At 54.7% G+C, this 14,360-nt stretch overlaps 1 protein-coding gene across 1 annotated transcript in view; it reads left to right on the forward strand.

Annotated features, from left to right (window-relative positions):
* The first annotated feature begins 11,719 nt into the window (after positions 1-11,719).
* NR5A1 (nuclear receptor subfamily 5 group A member 1) overlaps positions 11,720-14,360 on the forward strand; it is a 26,020-nt gene continuing 23,379 nt past the window's right edge. Inside the window, exon 1 of the mRNA XM_023217227.2 lies at positions 11,720-11,997. The gene's annotated coding sequence lies outside the window, so the exon portion shown is untranslated. The remainder of the gene's footprint in view (positions 11,998-14,360) is intronic.

Here is a 14,360-nt window from a genome sequence, read left to right on the forward strand (position 1 = left end):
CTAGCTGTGTTGCTCTGTTAACCATTTCCTACATTTGTTTGTTCATTCTGGATTTCCTGGGGGAGTGGGACTGATGGAGACAGACAGACCCACTGTGGGCAGCGACTAAGCCATGTCCAAGGTTGGTCGAATTAAGGGAACCCTGTCCTCTCAGCAGGACAGAAAGCTGAGCTGTGGTTCCAGGCCCTCCTCTCTGGGCCCCTGGTATATATCTTTTTTCCTTGTTGCTTTTGAAATTTTTGCAATTGTTTTAAGAATCCAGTCTTTCAGACCAGCCCTTTTATTAAGCTTTGAATTTTTTAATTGATTTTTTAAGTAAAAAACAAAAAAAAAAACCGAAAACAAACAAAATTTAACAAAAAAAAAAAAAAAAAAAAATGCTACTCTTACTCCCCTGCCTCCCGCTACCCCAATCCATGAGAGTTCCCTTGCACTCCCCTCTGCCTTTGCAGTTGATCATCCTCCCTTTCTGCTTGGCTTGAAGCATCTATGTCCAGTGTCTGTGAAATGATGTTTTATCTGTGTGTCAGGATGAGAAACGGCAGTCATTCCACCACGTGTTGGAAACTGGTTAGCCTGGAGACAAGGGTTTCTGGGGCCACAGCTCAGGGATGTGTATTTAATTACAGGATCCCCAGAAACTCCTCTCTAGGCTGCCACAGCAACATTTTTTCTGGGCTTGGGAGCCATACCTGAACTGTTTCCTCCAAGGCGGGAGCTCCAGAGAGCCTGCCGAGTCTGGAGCAAGCTGGGGCTTCCGCTTTGGCCAGACCTGGGCCACCATGAGACTTGAAGCCTTCTAGCTGTCCTACGACACGAGCCACGGTGGCCCTGCCTCTTCCCGCTCATAGAAGCCTGGTCCCTCTGTCTAGCCCAGTCCCCATCTAGCATCCGTCTTCTGGGCCTGAAGTCCTAAATGGGCCACAGCCTGCACAGGAATCAACTGTAGGCTCAAAGGGAGGCGGTGAGTAAGGTCAGAGCCTGCTCCAAGCCCAAGAACAAAAGTTGTGCTACTGGTGGAGGCTGGTCCCCAGATCTAGCCGTGCCGTCTTTGCCCTTTGATGACCATTGTTTTCTTTCTCTAAAATGTCTTGTAATAGATGATAATGTTGTTGACTCAAATTTCCATGAAAAAGAAAAAAAAAAAACTACCTCTTAAGCGACATCCTGGTCGATTCCTCTCTGAGCAATCCTGTGGGAAAAGAATACTGTAGCTCCTGCTCTGTTTACTTGTTCCTGTCGGGAAAGAAGCCCCGCCTGCCCTGGGGTGTTGGTGTTCGTGGCTGTGTTGCCATCCCAGGTCTGCCATAGGGGCTGGTGGCTGCACTGTAATGTCTGGTCTGTGTCTGGGGATTCCTTCCCACCTACCCAGCCAGGGACTAGTCACCCCCGTGAAGAGGCCTCCATTTCCTTCCTGTGCTCCAGGGCATAGGGAGCACCACTCCCACAGACACTACCTTTAGGGGCTCTGGTGGCACACACATCCACGAGCCTCCCCCCGGCTTACCTGCCCTAGGTCCACCTCCACCCACAGTCCTGTGTGTAGGAATCGAGGAAACGGGATGTCCCTGAGCCCTTGTCCCCAAAGGGCCGGCCAAGGGCTGCCTGCCAGCCTGACTCCATCAACCCTGCATGACCAAATGATAGCTGGTGGGCTCTGCAGGCTACCCAGGCCCTCTGCTACCTCCCACCCTGCCAGCTGGCAAGGGATGGGCCCTGTTCTGTGAATTGACTACCTGTGGAAATGTGACCAATTAGTGTGAAATGCATGTTTAGCAAGTGTTAGGTACTGTATTTGAACCAATAAATGTGAATCCTTCTGCACATGGCATCTGTCTCTGGAGCTTGTCTGGGGTTCTGGGGAGGGATGATGGTGTGTCCTGAGGTGCCGGCTTGTGCCTTCAGACCTGTGGCTCTTGCTCATAGCTGACGCTCACCTCAGTTACTGTTGCTGAGGCTCTGGCAGGGGGCGGTGTGTCAGAACTGCCTGGATCAATGAACCAGCACTGACTGAAGTGCCCACCTTGTGTCCCAGGCACCATATTGAACTTCAAGGATTATTACTTCTATTTTGTAAGTGAAGAAACTACAGTTGAGGGAGGTGAAAAGACTCTCCTGGGGTGAGTGGCACAACCAGAGAAGTGAGCCTAGTGAAGAGGCAGATACAGACCGCAGTGCAGGGGGAATGAGGTTGTCATTAGGAATGTAGGTGAGGTTGTAAGGGCCTGGAGAAGGAGTGGCGTGTTCTATGCAGGATAGTCAGGAAGAGCTTCACAGATGAGTGTTGTTGAAGGTGGCCCTTGAAGAAAGTCACGTGGCAAAGGGATCCACAGGTAGGCCAGGTAGAGGGATCCATGTCCAAAGGCCTGGCTGTATCAGAAAGACCGGAGTGTTCAGGTATAACGAGGGACTGCCAGGACTGCAATGGTGGCAGGTGGGAGGGATTAGCAAGAGTTGAGGCTGGAGAAGCAATTGGGAGCCCTGGATGCCACATTCAGGAGTGTGGGGAAAGAAAGCCGTCAGCTGAGTCTCGGGCAGGAGGGCAGCATCATAGTGCATGAGAGGCCAATGGATGCTCTAGGATGCACTGTGCTCTAACCAAGTGATACCGTCTTTCCAGAAAATAGGTGAGATCTATTAATAGCTTTTCTAGAGCTGAAAAAATGGAGGCTCTAAGAGATCAAGGGATGTGGCCAAAATCACACAGGAGTGTTAAGTTCGTACTGGAACCCAGATCTACCCAACTGTCCTGTAGGCCTGCTCATATGATCAGAGAAGTGGCAGAGTTTGGGTTGAGGGGTGTATGAAGACAGATGGGAGAGATGAAGGCTTCTCAGGCTGGGAAGATAAAGGCTGAGGAGGGTTTGATCAAAGTCTATTAATCCTCTTGTGTGAAATGAGGGAAGCCCAGCTGCCTTCCTGTTCCTCAGCCTCCAGCACAAGAAACCAGAGAGCCCTTGAGTTTTGAAAGAGATGGGTTTAGAACAAAGGAAATGCTGCAGAACGAATTAATAGACTGTCTTCCTTGCCCCACAAGAGGGAACAGATACACAGAGGTGCCGGGAGGAGAAGGGACGCATTGGCCCACCGCCTCGAGAGTCCAGGCACTGTGATTGGTGCTTCGCGCGTGTCATCTCAGTAATCTTCCTAACAGCCTTGCAAGGGGTAGGTGTCAGGCCCGTTTTTCTAATAAGCAAATTGAGGCTCAAGGAAGTTAAGCCTTTTGCTTCAGATGACACATGAGTCAGTGGCAGAATTGGCTTTTGAATCCAGGTCTATCTGATACTAAAGTTGCAACAGGCTTCCTCCCTGCTCAGTCTTAGCAATTCAATAGTGCTGAATGTGGGTGTCCAGAGTTTGTAGCAAAGCTCAGTAATGGCCTTTGGGTGAACCTTTTGCCATAAAAAAAATAAATAAAAATAAAAAACATTAAGAAAGGATTAATTCTGTAAGAGGTGGATGAACAGACCCAACAAAAGTGAGCTGAAAAGCGGTGCTGCCCAAACATGTAGAATACTGCAGGTGCTACCGTTGGTGTGGCTTCTCAGAACACAGACCGCCCCCCCCCCCCACCCCGAGATGGTTCCATGGAAAAAGCCAGAATTCTGTTGCCAAAAATATGGGAAGTGCTGCACTTGCTCTATCGTCCTCATTGATTATCAGCCCTTATTGGCGTTAGCAAGAGTTGCTAATCTGAGAAGTCCCACCTGAAGAAAACTAACGTCGTTTAACCCAGGTTCTACCAAAAGCATTTGAGCACTGGACGTTTTTGCCTCCTGTTAAAATTCTGTCGGGATAATATTCCATGGAATAAAAGGACACTGCTCTAAATACATAAATTGCTGCTTATGTGACACTGAGTTTTTAGTTTCCTGGGTGCCAGCCAATAATATGGAACAGTAATAAAGTAACATCTAGAAAACAAAGCAAAGCTCTGTGCTAAATATTTTGTGTGCATTAGAGTACTACTGATTCCCCAGGGCAACTCAGTGAGATTAGTGCTATAATGATCCCATATTACAGATAAGAAAACTGAGGCCCAGAAAGAGTAAGTCCTTTGCTTGAGGTTACATAGCTGGCGAGATGTCGGGAATGAATATAAACCAAATGTCAGGAATGAATATAAACCAAATGTCAGGAATGAATATAAACCAAATGTCAGGAATGAATATAAACCGGCATCGATTGAGCGCGTACTATTCGATAGGATCTGTGCTGCGATTCTTATCCTTGTGCAAACCCTCAGAGGTACGTAAAACCATCTCCATACCTGAAGAAACAGGGAAAGCTGGCTACTCCAAATTAAGTCAGAGTCTGAAGACAGACGCCCCTGGAAATGATGGCAAGGGAGAGTGCTGGGATGAGGTTGGGTCTGACTACACAGAGCTCTTTCCAGGGGTCATTTCCTTCAAGCAGTCTATGAGACAGCAGGCACATCAACCAGAGATCTCACCAGCTAGTCAGTGTTGGAGCTGAGACCTGAATCCAGGGCTTCTGACTCAGGAACCCATGCTTTTTCTGCAACTCCTCGTTCCAGTTCTTGCCCTTCCTGGTTGTATGTGACCTTGACCCAGACAGATGCTTCTCCGATCCTCACTTTTCCCTGTCAGACAAATGGAGGTGATGGTACCTGTGTCCTGGGGGACAGGGGGCAGGGTTAAGGAAGAGTGAGCGTGTCTGGCTTAACGTTGGGTCTCAGTGAAGTCAATACCTGAAAGGAGGCTAGGTACGGGGAGCTGTCGCCCCTACACCCCAACAGCAGAAACTTAGCAGAGCCAGGAGCCTTGGCCTGGCTGCTGCCTATCAGGGTTTTAGGTCCACGGTGGTAATCAGTCTCTCAGATCCTATGGCAAAAGTGCCCAACTGCCAGACCCAGGGCTGTTGGAGTCTTGTTCCCTTGGCAACAAGTCTCACCATGGAGACCACAGCCCCATCTTGCCCTCCCTGCATGCTGCCTCTCCACAAACCTTCCTTGTTCAACACCCAGTCCTAGGAGCAGTGTAGGTACTGAGGAGTGCTTCCAGGAGGCACTTCCTCAGATGAGGAGTTGGAGGCAAAAGGATCTCCCATTTTTTGAGTGTCCACTTGATGTGTGGCAAGGTCGAAAGGAATCTGCTACATACGTCATCTCGTTAGGTTAAAAGCCAGGCGCTCACCCTGTCTTCCGTAAGTGGAAATTGAGGCTCAGGGAGGCAACACGGACCAGCCCAAAGTCTCACAGCTAGTCAGTGTTCCAGCTGAGACCTGAATCCAGGGCTTCTGACTCAGGAACCCATGCTTTTTCTGCAACTCCCCATTCCCACCCATATTCCCAAGACATGAAGCCTCCAGCCACAATCTGAGGAGGGCTGGCTACCTGGGCCTTTGCCGGCAGCACGAGCAGCCAGCCAGCAGCGCTCTGAGGTCTGGGCTGGGCCCAGCAGCATTACAGGAGGAACTGCACTATTTTAAGCCAGGGCCGGAGGGCCCCATGTGGGCACAGGGAGGGTGGCCTCGGGCCCTTGGCCAGCTTCCCGGAAGTCCCCATGGCCTCCCTCCTCTCCCGCTAGCAGGTTTCTGAGGCAGTGACTTCCCTACAAACAGGAAGGAGGCTCTCAGGCTGGGAGACCTCCAGCCCCAGCTTCCTCCCCGTTGCTACCACCCCCAGGCTTCTCCACTAAATGGGGGAGCCCTCCAGCGCCAAGTCCTATCAGTGTCCATCATCCAGGCTGACTCCTAGCCGTGGGTGGGAGGGGGCCTGAATTTGGGCTCCTTGGGCTGCCCCAGCTCACCCACTACAGTTCCAAGGTCCCTGCTTTCCGAGGCCCTTTGTCCCTCACCCAAGCCCAAGTTCTCACAGACATTCCCACCCGGCTGGCCACCGTGAGCTAGAAAGAAGAGCGTCAGTATCCTTAGATGTGGCTCCATTCAAGGACCCCAGAGAGAGAAAAGAAAAACAGACTAAGAGGCTGAAAATAGCAGAGAGAAACAAATTAGAACATGATTAAGATACCAACAGTGACAGATTCATCATGACAGAGGTGAAAGCAGAGACAAGCGAAGAGACACCAGAGATGGCTGTGCAGGGCTGGAGCCCGGCAGGGGGTGGTTCAGCGTGGTGGCTCCTGACCACCCTCCAAGCACAGGCCCTTTCTCGGGGCTGTGGGGGGCCCACCGGCTGCGTGGCTGAAGTGGAATGTGGGGAGCAAGGCTGGGTCACCCCTTGAGGGCCAAGCGTGTGCACTGAGAGATAAGCTACTCCAAGCCGGGGGCCCCAGCTGCACTGCACGCTCCAGGAGCCTGGCGGAGAGGCCAGACCCAAGGCTGGAGCCCAGCTCTGCCAGATGCCACCTTCTGCACCTCCTACGGGGGCTCCCCCAGGCCTCATGTTCTAAGGGTCCCAGGTCCTCTGCCCAGCCCTGGGGGCAGCAGATTCCGGGCACATCCAGTTCACAGAAGAGCAGCGTGGGCCCCGGGAATAGTGTCAGCCACAAAGAGGCCCCTACCTCGCTTCTCCAGCGTGGGTTGCAGTCCTGGGTCAGGCGAGGGGTCGAGGGGTAGGGGCCCCAAGCTGAACACGCAGAGCAGGGGCTCCAGCGGGCTGTGGGGTACTGAGGAATGCCGTGGGGGGCGCAGCTCTTCACTGCACTCTGTGAGCTGTCCCCGTGTGGCCCTGTGCACTCATGTGCCTGAGTGTGTGTCCACGTGTTTTCTCGAATGTGCAAAGATGTACGTGTCCACGTGTCACCAGGAGCCCCACTCTGCCTCCACAAGTCCCTGCTCTCAGTCTAGAGAAGTGGCCCCAGAGGCACCTGGTCTTCCCCATCCCCATGAGGTGGTCCAGCCCGGAGAGCCACCAGGCGGAGGGGGAAGAGCGAGAAGGTCTATTGCAGGCCCCTGGCCCCCCTCCCCACACTGCAGCTGAGGCTCCCGCCGGCCACGGCCTTGACCCAGCACTATGGACTTCTCTGACATTGGCATCGGATCTGAACATCTGGCAGCAGGCTGATAAGGGGTGCAGCGGAAACAGCCTCTGCTGCCGCCAGCAGACCCGCCCCCTCTGCTGCCCTGCACGGGGTCTCCACATCCACTCTCCCTCCGCCTCCAGCTCTCCGGGTCCCAGCCCTTCCCACTTCTCATTCTCTGCCTCAGTCTCCCTCTGTCTGTCTGAATCTGTCTCATCCCTACTCTGTCTCTCTCTCTCTTCCTCATTTCTTCTCGCTCTCACTTCTCTCCCCAGCCCTCACCACTCTGAATTTCTCTGTCATCCTCCCTCCCTCCCCGACTGGGTCTCCCCTTTCTCTCTCTCTTCATACTTTCTGCCCAAGTCTCTGCAGCTTCTCTCTCTTTTTCTGGCCACCTTTCCGCTCTGCAGCCTGATGACTCTGTCCCTCTCCTCTCTGTGTCAGTTTCTGGGCCTCTGGTTTGTTTGTTCCTTATCCCACCTCCAGGAAATGGGTCTGGCACTTTGGGAAAGTCCCCACTTAGGAGAGAGACCCTGGGCTTTGTTTGCCTGGGGAGGGAGGTTGGGGGCGCCTGAGTCAGGACTACACCCCTCCTTTGCTTTCCCCTCCGGGTGAACGCAGTAGCCTGGGACCACCAGGGCTGGGGCTTGAAGGAAAGGACAGACAGGCCACCCAGGGGCTCTGGCAGGGTGGAGAGGAGTCAGCCTGCAGGCCTGGGCTCTGGACTTCACTGCCGGGATTTGAACGCTGGTCCCATCACACCCTCACCTAGTGACTTTGGGAAGATGCCTGGTCTCTCTGAGCCTGACTTTCCTCCTCTCTTAACTGCTGCTATCGGAGGTTGAGCGGGAATTACTACCTACCTCCCGGAATGCTGGGGAGGTTCGAGACTGACTGCAGGTGTGGAGTGGTTAGCTGGGGACCTGGCATGTAGGGGGCACTTCTGAGTTGGGGCCTTGCCATTCCCAGCACACTGGTAACCCCTGGCTGTCCCCGTCCCCATAGAGCACCCAGTTTAGCTGAGGGTGGGAGGAGACAGCTCAGAGGAAGGGGTTATCAGTGACTGTGGCCAGGGTTGGTTAGGGGATGAGGAGCACCCAGCCTTGAGTGACGGCAAGTGACAGCTGATGCCAACAGAGGAGACAGGACCCAAGGAGCAGGCAGCAGAGCTCTACCTACAAGTGCAGGGGAAAGTGGTCATTCAGCAAGTTCCAACGCTTGCTCCGCACGGGCTGCTGTGGACCCAGAGATAAATGAGGCCTTTCCTGGAGGGTTCCCCAGGCTAGGGTGAGGCGTGCATCACCGAAGGGCAAACAATGTCCATGATGATGTTGCAATCTCAGACTCAACTGGGAAAGGGCCTCTGAGGACAGATCAGCCAGTCCTTCAACTGGTTGTTTGTGTTTTGCTGACACTTATTGAGCATACATGACATACCAGCCAGCCACTGAATACGCTACACGTGTTGTCTCCCTTCATCCCCATTTTACAGAGAAGATGGAAGGCCCAGAGAGGGGAGGTGACTGGTCCCAGGTCACACAGCTAGAAAGCGGTAGAACTGGGGTTTAATCCAGAGATTCTGCCAGCAATTCTCCTTCTCAGGGCTTAAGGATTCACCAGGAGACTATGACAAAGCCAGGCTAGTTCCTTCTATGGCATCACGGGGTGGAGAGAGACCTGTTTGTCTTGTTCAAGAAGGCGGACAAAACAGACCCCACTTCATAAGGTCACTCATCAAACGAGGTGCAAAGATTCATGATTTTCTTGTTGGTACATGTATGTGACATGTTAGTGATGGGTATTTGCTGGGATATATATAATTTTTTTTTTCTTTTTTTTTTTGAGACGGAGTCTCGCTCTGTTGCCCACACTGGAGTGCAGTGCCACTGTCTCGGCTCACTGCAAGCTCCGCCTCCCAGGTTCACACCATTCTCCTGCCTCAGCCTCCTGAGTAACTGGGACTGCAGGCGCCTGCCACCAAGCCCAGCTGATTTTTGTATTTTTAGTAAAGCCGGGGTCTCACTGTGTTAGCCAGGATGGTCTCGATCTCCTGACCTCGTGATCTGCCCGCCTCAGCCTCCCAAAGTGCTGGGATTACAGGTATGAGCACCGCGCCCAGCCTTGCTGGAATATTTCTTATTAAATTCAGAGGGTGAGTGATATTAGTCCAGAAACAAAATCATTGCATTAAAATAGGGACACTAGGCTGGGTGCCGTGGCTCATATCTGTAATCCCAGCACTTTGGGAGGCTGAGGCAGGTGGATCACCTGAGGTCAGGAGGTTGAGACCAGCCTAACTGACATGGTGAAACCCCATCTCTACTAAAAATACAAAAATCAGCTGGGTGCGGTGGCAGGTGCCTATAATCCCAGCTACTTGGAAGGCTGAGACAGGATAATTGCTTGAACCCGGGAGGCAGAGGTTTGCAGTGAGCTGAAACCATGCCACTGCACTCCAGCCTGGGCAAGAGAGTGAGACTCCATCTCAAAAAAATATATGTATATAGGGACACTAAGGCCAGGTGCTGTGGCTCACGCCTGTAATCCCAGCACTTTGGGAGGCCAAGGCAGCTGATTGCTTGAGCCCAGGAGTTCAAGACTAGCCTGGGCAGCATGGCGAAACCCCATCCCTACAAAAGAAAACACAAAACTTAGCCAGGTGTGGTGGCATGTGCCTGTAGTCTCAGCTATTCAGGAGACTGAGACAGGAGGATCGCTTGAGCCCAGGAGATCAAGGCTACAGTGAGCTATGATGGTACCACTGTACTCCAGCCTGAGTGACAGAGCAAGACCCTGTCTCAAAAGACATAAAACAAAATAGGACACTAAAAAAAAAGAATATTAAAATAGGGAAACTAGTTAGGTTCAGCCATATGCAAGAGAAGTATATCTTGTAAGATCTTCTCTAGGTGAAAAAGACATAATTACAAGGTCATGCACATTGAGGAATAAGTTGTCTGTTACATTGTAGGTGGACTATATTTGATCAGTCAGCTATGACTGTGGGTGAAATTATATTACAAAAATTATTATTATTGAATTAATGATTATTAATTATTAAAACTCTATTGCCCAGGCTAGAATGCAGTGGCACAATCACAGCTCATGCAGCTCAAACTCCTGGGTTCAAACCATCCTCCTGCCTCAGCCTCCCGAGTAGCCAGGACTACAGGCTATCAGTATTATTATTGTATGTTCACACACAATTTTAAGTGGCATAATGAGGAAAACACACAGTAGGTTTTATTTTATTTTATTTGAGACGGAGTCTCACTCTGTCGCCCAGGCTGGACTGCAGTGGTGCAATCTTGGCTCACTGCAACCTCTGCCTCCCAGGTTCAAGCGATCCTCCTGCCTCAGCCTCCCAAGCAGCTGGGACTGCAGGCACAAGCCACCACATCAGGTTAATTTCTGTATTTTTAGTAGAGATGGGGTTTTGCCATGTTGGCCAGCCTTGTCTTGAACTCCTGACCTCAGGTGATCCACCCACCTTGGCCTCCCAAAGTGCTGGGATTACAGATGTGAGCCACAGTGCCTGGCTGGAAAACACACACTAGGTTTTAAATATAGTTGGCATTTCTACTTTTTCAGTGGCTTTCCATGAAAAAATAAATAAATATATATGTATATACACACACACACACACACACACACACACACATATATATAGTTTGCTTCACTTATCCAGAAAAGTCCCTCTTATTCCAGATAAGTGAGGGGTTGGGTGTGATTTGCTTATTTCCTCCAATGAAGGGACATGTGGGAGGAGGGGTGGTTCTCAACAGTGACTGCCCCATAGTCACCCTGTGCCACTCCCTACACTCCCAAGATGAGAGGCAGGGAGGTAAATCCTCTGAGGACGGAGACTTTTCTTCTCTTTCCTGTGGGATCCCTGGTGCCTGAAACAGTGCCTAACCCCTATGTGTGCGCTCAGTAAATATGAGATGAACAGAGGAACACACGAAAGATCCAGTCACTGTGGGAGCAGCACAGGGCCCTGCAACCCAGGCCCTACAGGACCAGGATATTTCAGAGCCCATCTGGACCCAGAGATTGGATGGGGACGTCCCAGGCTGTCTAGGGAGGCCTAGCCTTCTAGATAAAGCCCAGCCCACGCTTCCTGCTACCCTGTCCTATCCTGGCCTAGCTTCATCCTTGGTTCAACCTGGGGCCACAGTAGCCACCACTTGGCCTCAGAGGCAGTCTCAGCTCAGCCTCAGTTTTTCCAGCCATCGACTGGGAACAGCAGCAGCCCACAGCAGATGGGGCCATTCAGAGGCCACTGTGGCATGCACCCACCACGTGTCCAGGCCGCTTACCTGCTCGCCTTCTGGCCCCCCTCTTCCTCCACCTGATGGAAGAGTAAAAAGACAGGTGGAAGCAGCAGGCCGCCTGGTCAAGTCACCATGGCGTTGCCTCCGCACCAGCCTGTCCTGATTCCACTCCAATGTCCGGGCCGGGCCAGATCACGCCAGGCCGGGCCAGATTACGCCGGGCCAGGCCCCAGGGAGGTAGCCATTCACAAGGAGAGAGGCCAGGCGGCAGGCCGGGTGGGGGAGCAGCCCATAAATCAGGCCCCACTCCCACCCGGTCGCTAACAAGCAGGGCTGCCTACCCGCCTCTGTGGGGTCCCTGCCTCTGGGCTCCCACAGCGGGCCTGGAACAGCCAGCTGGCCAAGGCCTCCGCAGTGCCTTGGCCTCCGCCCCCACCCTCGGCCCCCAGATAGATAGGGCTATTTTTTTTTCTTTTAGGAGAAGAAGAAAAAAATAGACGTAAATGAAGAGAAACACCAACAAAGAAGGCGAGAGGCCTGCAGAGTCACGTGGGGGCAGAGACCAATTGGGCCTCCGGTGGCCCCCCCACCAGGGCGGGGAGGAGGAGGAGGACGGACGGACAGGGCCAGCCTGCCGTCCGGCTGCCGCCCGCCGTGGTGTGAGGGGGTTTCTGCGAACCCACACTTGCCACCGCCCCACCTGGGCTGCCGGAACCTCCCCCTGGACCCCTGGTGCCCACTGCCACCCTCATCCGGCGTGAGAGCGCTGCTTCCGCTCCGTAAGTGAGGGCCTCGGCCCAGGCCTCTAATGACCAGCCTCCCTCTGCAGTGCCTCCCTGCAGCCTTGGCCGGCCACCGCCTGCTCTGCTCAGTGACCAGTGCCCCCTGCTCTGGGCAGGGAAGGGGCTAGGGGTCTCCCAGACTCACCCTGCCACCATGCTACCCCCTCTTCTTCCCTGGGCTGCCGATGGGAGGAGCCAGGCCTGTGACCACAAGCCCCATGGAGGTCCGCTGGTGTCCCGCTGTCGCTGGCCAGGCATCCACCAGGCTGTGTGGGTCCGAGCCTAGAGGTCTGTGAGTGTGTCCGGAGGGCTCTGGGCCTGTCTTGGGGCTCGGTACCCTGCCTGAGGGTCTGGGTTGTCTCTGTGGCTGTCTCTGAGTCTTGCTGTGTATCCGTGTGTCTGTCTCCGGCCTTCATCTGTCAGCCTGGGCTCTGCGGCCAGGCCAGGTCTAGGTCCCCAGGTCTAGGTTTGCCTCCCTGGGTGGGTGGATGAGGGACTGGAACTCCCCAGGTGGTGGGCTGGAACCTGGAACCTGTGGGGGTGGGTGCCTCCGGGCCTGGAGTGTGGAGGAGCCATGGGCTCCCAGCCGGTGAGAGTAGAAACCCTGGGAGAGAGGGAGTTGGAGAGAGAGGGAGAAGGGCCTGAGCCCAGCCCCCACCCCACCCCATCCGGGCGGCTGGGGCCTGTGCTTCCAGCACCAGGATTCCAGGAGACCTCGGGTGGGCTCTACCTTAGAACAGCCGACTGTGGCACCCCAGCCCATCATCCACCAGCACCCTTTGCTCCTACAGTCACTGTCTGAGGGCTCCACTGTGGTGGGGAGCTGTTCAGAGGCAGCAGTGACCCCACCTCCAGCTCGGGCAGATGCTCTTGTTTCTCAGGGGTTTGGCGGTGCAGGGGTTACCTATAACAGGGTCTCTGGCTCTTTCCTCGCTCCTCATCCAAGACTTTTGCATGGAAACCGCAGTACCCCATCTGTAAAACCAACATTTTCCACTTTATGCACGGAGAAACTGAGGCTCAGAGAGGCGAGGTGACTTGCCAGAGCTTGCACAGCTAATCTGCGGGTTCTGCTCCTTCTGTGGGGTGAGCCAGCTGAGTGGGGTCTGCGCGGGGCTCTCTGGCCACAGTTCACAGGCCCCAGGCTCAGCTCCGACCGAAGCCCGAGGCCTCTAGGCGGGCGGGAGCCCAGATGGAGCCTTTTGGTGGGTTGCGCCGCTGTCAATGCAAAATTGCGGTATTTTCCTGCTTGAAGATCGCGGCTTTTTGGCCTCGTGGTCCTGAAACTCTCTCAGATCCCAGGTGCCAGCGGGGGCGGAGGTGGGATGCGGGCAGGCCCCTTCCTCTCGGGTCAGTTTCTCCAACTGAAAAACAGTGGCCCCACGGATGGTCCCTAGCCCAGAGCAACTGCTCGGCCCGGCCGGGAACCCCTTTGTCCCCAAGGCCGCCCAGCGCTTTCTTCCTTGCCCCACCCTTCGTGAGAGCTCCGAAGGGAGCAGCGGGGCCCTGCCTCCGGCCTCCTCTCCCAGCTCCTGCGCCCGTAAAGGCTTCGTGTCCTCCCTAGGCCTCAGGCACTGGTAAAATGGGATTTCCACAATTCCCATTTCCAGCCCAGCGAACTGAGGCTGGGGAGCAGAAGGGTTTCGCCCCAGATCTCCCCAGCGGGGCGCCACTGAGCGCTTCCACCCGGCCACGCGCGTACTTTGCCCCTACTGCTTGGGTTCATCCTCACGACCCACCCTTAGCGAGGAAGAGCTGTCATCTACCCACTTCACAGATGCGGCAACTGAAGACGCAAGACGGGAAGAGAGCTGCCGCAGGCTCGAGTGAGGAGACGTGGCGGGGCCCATGGGAGAATCTGGCTTCCACCCGTGAACCTGAGCCTCGGCCACGGTCGCCACTCGCCCTTACCCACTTCCGCGCTGCAGTGCGACCAGCAACCCGCGTGGCATTCGCCACGACCCAGCTGGGTTCGCAGACAGGAGCTGCCTCTTCCCACTGCAGGCGGGTGACCCGAGGCCCCCAGAGACGAACACCTGCCCAGATCGCGGGGCACTCGGGCTCCGCAGCTCTCTGGCCGCGCTTGGGGTCCGGGGAGCAGGACAGGGGCTGGGGGACGAGGAGGGTGAGAGCGAAGACTGGAGCCGGGCTGCGGAGAGGGTGCCTGGCGCGGGCCGGGCTTGGGGGGAGGACGCGGCCGGGCCTCCGCCCCCGGATACCGCAAGCGCCGATATAGAGGGGCCGGCCCCCGGCCCCGGCGCGGCGGGTTGGCTTGGGGCGCAGTGGCGGCGTAGGGGCACGGGTCCCAGGTGCGCCTCGGAGCGGTCCCGGCAGCTGTGGGGGGGTGGGGGGACGGGAAC

Source organism: Piliocolobus tephrosceles, chromosome 14, assembly GCF_002776525.5.
Source record: "Piliocolobus tephrosceles isolate RC106 chromosome 14, ASM277652v3, whole genome shotgun sequence".
Classification (NCBI taxonomy): domain Eukaryota; kingdom Metazoa; phylum Chordata; class Mammalia; order Primates; family Cercopithecidae; genus Piliocolobus; species Piliocolobus tephrosceles.